We start from the raw sequence: 9,270 nt of genomic DNA, 5'->3' as shown, positions 1-9,270 counted from the left end.
TGTTTGTTCTAGATCTGTGAAATATGCTATTGGTATGTTAATAGGGATTGCATTGAATTTATAGATTGCTTTGGGTAGTATGGACATTTTAATGATGTTAATTCTTCCAATCCATGAACATGGTATATTCTTCCACTTGTTTATATCTTCCTCTATTTCTTTTTTCAGAGTCCTGTAGTTTTCCAGGTACAGGTGTTTTACCTCCATGGTTGTTTATTCCTAGGTATCTTACTATTTTTGTTGCAATGGTAAATGTGATTGTTTTTTTAGTTTCTGTTTCTGAGAATTCATCATTGGTGTATAAAAATGCCATTGATTTCTGGGTGTTAATTTTATATCCTGCTACCTTGCTGAATTCATTTATTAAATCTAGAAGTTTTTTGGTGGAGTCTTTAGGATTTTTTATGTACAATATCATGTCATCTGCAAATAATGACAGTTTTGTTTCCTCCTTTCCAATTTGGATGCCTTTTATGTTTTCCTCTTGTCTGATTGCTGTGGCTACAACTTCCAGTACTATGTTGAATAAAAGTGGTGAAAGTGGACACCCCTGTCTTGTTCCTGTTCTTAGAGGAAATGCTTTTAGCTTTTGCCCATTGAGTATGATGTTGGCTGTAGGTTTGTCATCTATGGCCTTTATTATGTTGAGGTATGATCCCTCTATTCCCACTTTGCTGAGAGTTTTTATCAAAAATAGGTTTTGGATTTTATCGAATGCTTTTTCTGCATCTATTGATATGATCATGTGATTTTTGTCTTTCAGTTTATGTGATGTATCACGTTTATTGATTTGCGAATATTATACCAGCCTTACATCCCTGGACTAAATCCCACTTGGTCATAGTGTATGACGGTGGGGTTGGAGGGTGGTGGGATCATCGCCTTCTCTTTCCCGTCCCCCTTTAGGTATAATAGTATGCAATATTAATCATATTAGTTTCAGTTGTACGGTATAGTGAGTCAGCATTTTGGCAACCATCATAATAATAGTATTTGAGTCAGTTGGGAATCATCCATTTTTATACCTTACAATGTGATCACCCCAGTAATTCTAGTAGTCATCTGTCACCATGCAAACTTATTTCAATATTATTGACTATATTCACTTTCACCATTTTTACCCATCCCCCACCCCCCTTTTCCAATAACTATCCCTTTGGACTCTGTTTCTATGAGTCTGTTTTGGCTTTTTATTTTTATGTTTTTAGATTCCACATATAAGTGAAATCATATGGTATTTGTCTTTCTCTGACTTATTTCACTTGCTCCATCCATGTTATTGCAAATGGCAAGATTTCATGCTTTTTTATTGTTGGGTAATATTCTGATGTGATATACGTACATTCCAATATGTATATATATATATATATATATATCATATCTTCTTTACTCATTTACCTACTGATGGACACCTAGGTTGCTTCCATATCTTGGCTTTTGTAAATAACACTGCAATGACCATAGCGGGGCATATACCTTTTCGAATTAGTGTTTTTGTTTCCTTCAGATAAATACCCAGAAGTGGAATTGCTGGGTTGTATGGTAGATGTATTTATAGTTTTTTGAGGAATCTCCATATTGGAGATTCCACAGTGGCTGCACCAATCTGCATTCCCACCAGCAGTGCACAAGGGTTTCCTTTTCTCCAGATCCTCACCAGCACATGTTACTTATAGACTTTTTTATGATAGTCATGCTGACTGGTATGAGGTAGTACCTCATTGTGGGTTTCATTTGCAGTCCCCTGATGATGAGTGATGTTGAGCATATTTTTATATGTCTATTGGCCATTTGTATGTCTTTGGACAAATATCTATTCATGTCCTCTGCCCATTTTTTGATCGGACTGTTTATTTTTTTGTTATATAGTTGTATGTGTTCCTTACATATTTTGGATATCAACCCCTTATAGCAGGGGTGGGGAGCGTCTGGCCCACAGGCCGTACATGGTCCACAAAATCATTTGGTCTGGCCCTGCCAAGGCAACTCCGGGCGGGATTCGAAATTCAATAAATCTAGGAGCTTTTTTAATAGCTAATTTTTACGTTGATAATTTTGTATGGTCCGTGAATGATGTTATAAATTTCCAAATGGCCTTTGGCAGAACAAAGGTTCCCCACCCCCGCCTTATAGGCTGTAGAATTTGCGAATATTTTCTCCCATTCAGTAGGTTGTCTTTTTGTTTTGTTGATGGTTTCCTCTGCTGTGCAGAAGCCTTTTATTTTGATGAAGTCCCAGTTGTTTATTTTTGCTTTTGTTTCTCTAGCTCTAGGGGACATATCCCAAAAGATATTACTCTAATATCAAGTAGTTTACTGCCTATGTTTTCTTCTAAGACTTTTATGGTTTCAGGTCTTACTTTAAAAATGTCTTTAATTTATTTTGAGCTAATTTTCGTATATGGTATAAGAGAGTGTTCCAGTTTTATTTTTTTCTGCATGTATCTGTCCAGTTTCCCCAGCACATTTTGTTGAAGAGACTGCTGTTTCTCCATTGTATACTCTTGCCTCCTTTGTCATAGATTAGTCGACTACATAAGTGAGGGGTTATTTCCGGGCTCTCTATTCTGTTCCATTGATGTATGTGTCTGTTTTGGGGCCAGTACCATACTGTTTTGATATCATAGCTTGTAGCATAATTAGAAATCAGGGAACATGATACCTCTAACTTGGTTCTTCTTTCTCAAGATCACTTTGGCTGTTTGTGGTCTTTCGAGGGGCAGGATTTTTAGGCAGGCTTTCAGGAAATATGTATAAGTTTGGTCATTTCAATGATATTAATCCTCCCCAGCATGTACTTCTGTGAGGCATTGGGGAGAACTCATCATGTCTTCTGTGGCATTCCCAAAAAGTGCATAACTTGAATCTCACCATGAGAAAGGCAAACCAAGCTAAGTGGGGTTCTACAAAATAACCTGGGCCGTTTGTTTAAAAATGTGAGTGCCTTAACACAGAAAGAAAGATTCAGGAACCGTTCCAGATGTGCAGACGCGACATGGGAACACAATACATGATCACAGATTTTCTTTGGCTAGAAAGGACATTATGGGGCAGTTGGAAAAAGTCAGTGTAAGGTTTCTAGATTAGATAACTGTGTTACATCAGTGTTAATATCCTGATTTAGATCATCACATTATAGTTTTGAGAGGCAGGGTTTTGGGGAGGGCTTTTAGGAAATATTTAGGGGTAAAGGGTGTCAGATATAGAGCATTTTAAATGGTTAAAGAAAAACAGATTGATAGATAGAACAAACATAGTAAATGCTAACATTTGAGATATGGGGGTAAAGGCTGTTCAGGAATTTTTACTTTTAGCAACTTTTCTGTAAGTCTAAAATTAAGATTTTAAAAAAGTATTCCACACATACTAACTGATAGCTGTTACTATTATGTCAGTTAACAATAAGAGAACTCTGAGTCTATCCTAAAGAGCTTAGAAGCCAAAAAGAAAACAAGCACAAAAGCAACGTGAGGGTTTGCAGGTTTTAGTTTTGCAGCACCAACTGTAACTACACCAGCCTTCTGTGGCTCACTTCGTTTCAGTTCCTCTCGGCAGCTGTGGCCCAGAGTGGGGTCCATGTGCGGTCCTACCGGAAAGGCCTTCTTTAGAAAGAGCATCCTGCCCGAGAAGGGGAGGCGGGTCCACTCTGACACTGTTTCTTAGGCTCGTGTGAAAGGGGCTGCAGTAGGCCAGATACTGGGTCCACCGTCCAGCCCCAGAGAACGGTGTGGGAAGCTATTTCAGTTCAAGGTGTGGCCTTGGCCCTGTCACTGTAAATTTGGAGGACATTAAATATGAGAAAGTGCTTTTCACAGTGCAGCGTGCCATAAAGTACATCAGTTACACACCTGCTGGGCGCCTGTGGCCTTGTGGGGAAGGGGCAGCCTCTGCAGTCAGACATCCCACATGCACCACTTGCAAATCCCAGATGCACCACTTACCAGACAGGCGATCGGGGCAGGTCATGTAACCTCTCTCCCCAATTTTCCTCATCCATAAAATGGGGATAAAAACTATAGTGTAGAACCAAACTCACAGGGATGGTGTTTTAGTAAATGACACAGTGCAGTGACAGGTTTATGCCCAAGGGTCCTAAAACATCTTTAGGTAGGTGTAAAATAATGTCATTATGATGTTATCTTGACTCAGAACAATTCTGTTAGAATATGCTGGGAAATTCTCTCATTACCCCTCACCTGTCCCGGCCAGCCTGTCACCCTATACCACCATCATCGACTGCTTTCAGTGGTGACTTTCTCTTGATGCCAGTGCCTACCGGGTTCCTGGGAGGGCGCTGATTCCTGTCCCTTCCTCTCCCACCTCTAGGTTTCCAGTTTGCTAGCTGGACCTGGGGATCTTAAGACTAACCCTGTGATTCTGCTGGAGTCTGTCCTTCCTGCGTGAGAAACTCACCTGGAAAACGTGGCTAAAGAGGGAACTTCGGTGCTAGGCGTAGAGCTGTGAAATATATTTTCACTGCCGGGCACACGAGCCTGTGCAAACACTGGTCCCCACGCAGGGGCAGGGGAGGAAGCACTGCCTTGCTATCGGGACTGTGAGACTCCACCCAGGATCTCAGAGCAGCACTTCCCCCACCAATCTGCCCACAGTGGCCTTTGCCAAACCCAAGCAATGGAAGCTCAGCAGGAGTGTGTCATAAGAAAGATATTCCATCAGCGTCCTCGCTCCCAAGCGCCACGCCCCTACTTCTGCCCGCCTGTTGGACATCTCCAGCTACATGACCCACAGACACACCAGACCCAGCACGACCAACTCCTCGCCCCCCTTCCTTCTATGTCCCCTGTTTGGGTGATGTCACCAGACAAATCAGAAACCTCAAAATCATCCCCCCCCAAACCCTCCCTTTAAGGAGGTCCTGTCCATTCCAGATCCCCAGTCGCCCAGATCTGATTCTTGCTCTACGTGGACTGTGTCAGCAGCCGCCTCCCTCCACCTTGGTTCACTCTTCATATTATGGGCAGAGCTGCCTCCCCATCAGGAAGTGTGTTTACTCTCCTGGCGGCTGAAGCCTGCGGGCTCCCCCCCCCCCCCATGACTCAGGCATGGGGTGCAGACTCAAGTGGCCGTGCAAGGCCTAGCCCATCTCTCCAGCTTCATCTGGGCCTGAACACCCCACCCTCCGGCGCACCGACGTGCTCACTGGTCCCCTGGCTGCTCCTCTCTTCACCGGTGGGCCTCTGGGCAAGGGCTTCCTTCCCTCTGTCTGGACTCCCCTTTCTCCTGTTTCAGCCTGGAAGATTCCTGCCACCCTCCTCTTCCACGCTCCCAGAGCATCTTTTCTGCTCCTTTGGGACGATAACTTACGGGCCCATCTGTGGTGTGGCTGTTTCTAGGGTCACGCTGTATGTTCTTCAAGATCGAGGACTCTGCACTGCTGACTTCGGGACCCCCGGCAATGGACAGGGCGGTCTTCGGAAAGGGCATTGGTCATACGCATCTGTACACCGTAGCCCGCCACGTGTGCTAGGTGTCTTGCTGTGCTCCATGCCTCAATAATATATAATCATGTCTCATTCTAGAATGTTGAGTCTATGGCAGGTGGAGTTCAAGGCTCCGGATGCACCTTCATCTCAAACTTCTTCCAGTTGAGCTTCTACCCTTTCTTTACCTGTCCCCTTCACTTCCTGCCTTCTCAAAGATCTCTGCGGGGGTGTCTCTCTGCCATTAAAAATATATATATATTCTGGATCGGCTGGCTGGGGAAACTGACCTCCTTATGAGATCAGAGAAAGAGGTGATCTTGTTGAGGGGCTTTAGGTATCATCCCTCAGAGAGAGGATCCACCGAGTAGAAAAATACTGTGAACAGCATGAAATGCTGGCACCTGAGGTGTCCATTTCCACACGTGGTCATGTTTTCATGTGATATTTAGAAGCAGGGTTAGACTGACCCTGGCTCTCGCTTCACAGTCGTCGTCCTAATTTCTCCCACATTGAGTTTTGCTCCAAGTTTCTGGTCATTCCAACTTTGGAAGGTGGCCAAGGTCCTGGCAGCAGCCACGACTGCGCCAAGTCTCCGCGCCCCCCCTCCGCGGGGGCTCAGACCGCCTCCTGGAACGTGTGCACTCGGGCAGGTGCGGGGCGTGCAGGGCTCAGACCCCACAGTTTGGGAGATGGGAGCCTCCTGCCCGGCATCTCATTTTGCTCCATCTGCACAGCCATTTGGGGCCTCGGGCTTCGTGACTCACATAGTGACTACCCATCTGCTCATTTACTCCAGAAAGGAAAGAGGATTTCTTCACACACCGTTGGCCCAGATTCAGGCATGAGCTGACTCATCACATCGCACGTTCCGGAGCCACCTGCCTGACCCACGGACTGCAGCCGATCTTCATAATACTGGGGCTCCTTGTTGCAGGAAGATGAATATCAGTCGCATGCTACCCTCGGTTCTCCTAGACTAACCCTGAAAGTGCCAGCCTGTGCCAACAGTGGAGCAGGGCAGGGTTGGCAGGTGCTCATGGCTCCTGCCCCGGATCCCCTGCTGCATCTTGCAGACATTCTAATTGATGACCCCTCGGGCCCAGTGGAAGCCTCCGCATCATTGTCAAGCCCGCACTCCCAGCAACAACCCCTACGGGTGGTCAGACTTGGCAGCAGAGTTAAAAGCATACATGATGCCCTAGGTTAGATCGGGAAGACGTGCTGTGTTCTGGGTGAGGAGTGGCGTCGCCAGAAGGCTGCCTTCATTGTTTGTACATGTAATTATTCATTTTGGGGGGGGATGAGGAAAGTGGGAAGGAAATAACCACACTTGAGTACAAAGTTCAGAAAGTATAAAAGAAAAGTGATAATTCTTTCCCACCTCAGTTCCCCAGTTCCCTTCCCTAGAGGCAGTGTGTCCATCAGGCTTTTTTGGGGGGGGGGAGGGGGGCGTTTTTATCTCTGTGTGTTCGTGTAAAATCACACACATACAGGCTGTATTCCTTGACTAGGGCTGCTGAAGGCGACCAGGCTGAGATCAAGGGCTCCTCTGAGGCTGGGAGGGAGAACCTGCCCCGTCCTCGCTCCTGGCTTCTGTGGTTTACTGGGAATTGTTGGCCGTGCTTGGCTTCTTCCTGTGTGCGTGTCTGTGTCCAAGTTTTCCCCATCTGGAAGGACACCAGTCATATTAATTCGGGTTCAACCTAATGATCATATTTTAACTTGGTTTTCTCTGTAAAGACCTTGTCCCCAGGTAAGGCCCCATTCTCAGGTACTGGGGGTTAGGACTCCAACATAGAAATTATGGGACGACGCAATGCAGCCCGCATCGTACGGGCATTTGCGTGTACACTGATTTTTAAACAACCGGTAGCACACTCTAAACACTATTCTTCATCTTGCTTTATAATTTAATATTCTTGGGGATTTTTCTTTCTCAGTAGAAGGAGAAAAGCCCGTCTCAGGCTTTTCAGTGGCTACCTAGAACTACATCCCATGGGACTACAGTCATTCACACAACTCGTCTCCTAGTGGCGGAAACTTAAGCTCCTTTCAACCTTTTGCTATTACGAGTCTTCACTGACTGTCCCTGATCGTGTCACACTTTAAATGCAAGTGTAGCTGTAATGCTGGTTCTTAAACGTGGAATCGCTTGTTCATAGGGCAAGTGCGTTTTTATTTCAATGTTTATGTAAACTCTTAATTGCTGGGAGAAAGAACAGAGGAGGTGGGCTTATCAGATTAGCTAATTATCACCATGGATTCCCCTCCGGTTTAAACATAGGACTCGAAAGAGCTCACAGAAGGAGGGAGGAGGACATTTCTAGAGTTGGCACTCGTGGACCCCATTTTGAAATGATACCCTTAGTCTGTGCCACCAAGAGGCACTTGTCGGGGCCTGCTGTAAGACTATCTCCCAGTCTGAGCCACAGACTGGGGCCTGGTCCAAGGACTCCTGACCTGCCTGAACCTCAGGCCCAGGTTTCAGAGCAGCACCGGCTAGGGGGTGGGTGGAGGGGGGCAGGGGCAGGAGTGGGGAAGGGGAGTGGAGGGCACAGCCCCAAACACACAAGGGGATGCTTTGGCTGAAGACCAGGCCTCATGTGGACATGACTGCCGTTGTCGTTCCTCCCTTGTCTGCTCCCTGGGGAGCATCTGTCCAGCTGTGAGGAATGCTAAACCTCCGGTTGGGTTTTGACCAGGAGCCCCATTCCGGGGGGGGGGGGGGGGGAGCCAACCATGCTGAGGGTGTGAGAGTGGCCGAAATCAGTCACTCAGACAGCCGCAGGGCCTGCTCCGAACCTGACTGCCAGCGGGAGACTTTGGGAGCCCTCCCCCAATTTCTGCTTCTATGTGGGAGCCTGACTTGTTGGTTAACTTGCTCTGGGCGCTTTCTGACCCCTCCTCATGGAATCAGGGCTTCAGCATGGTAAGGGGAGCTAGAAGCATGTCCTTCGTCACTGGAGAAGTGAAGCCCAAAGAAGTGAAGCAATCGACCCCTGTTCCCATAACCAGGAGCAGCAGAGCCTGGGCACGCTTGCATCCATCCACCTGTGCACACACCCAGCTCATTCAGCACACACTGTGCACCCTGCAGGTGCCAGGCGCTCTGCTAAATCCTGGGGTTCCAGCTGTGATTGAGACAGACCCTATCCCCACTCTCAAACCTCACAGTCCTGTGGAGAAAACAGCCATTCGTAAAATGGGCACAAATAAATGAACAAAAATGCAAGCCGTGAGAGCTGTGAAGGAGACATTTGGGGTGCTGGGAGGGTGTGGGGGGTCAGATACTGCTCCAAGGAGGAGCCAATAAGCTGTGACCCCAAGAAGGCTCCACCCATGAAGAACAGAGCTGCTGAGGTGTCCTTGTCCCTGGGTCATCCTGTCAGGAACAGCAAAGTAGGACAGAAACCGTCCCTCTCACCGGCCACTCCACACTTAAAACCACGAAGGAGAAATTTCCTGTAAAGACAGGTAGTTGGCTGCCTCCCACTGCAGAAGCCTAACAATGCAGGGCATTAGCTGGTCCAGGAACAGTCCGGAAGACTCATCCAAGACGAAGAAGAGATTGTTTACTGCAGCATCTAGCTCACCTGCCTCCTCTCTGGGGGAGAGTTAAAATACCTTGATTCTATTGTATCCTTAAAACCAGAGAGCAGTCAGGTTTGGGTGGGGGTGGGGGTGGGGGTGGGGGTGGGGGTGGGGGTGGGGGCGACAGCCCAGCAAAACAATCGCCAACTCTTCAGGCCTAGTTATGCTTTCCACCTGGGGAGGAGAGGCCTGCTGGCCGCAGGCTCAGGCAGGGCCCCAGCTGCCACGGCGGGGAG

The sequence above is a fragment of the Miniopterus natalensis genome, chromosome 4 (genome assembly GCF_054644295.1).
Source record: "Miniopterus natalensis isolate mMinNat1 chromosome 4, mMinNat1.hap1, whole genome shotgun sequence".
NCBI classification, from domain to species: Eukaryota; Metazoa; Chordata; class Mammalia; order Chiroptera; family Miniopteridae; genus Miniopterus; species Miniopterus natalensis.
Note: the sequence above shows the minus strand (reverse complement) of the source record.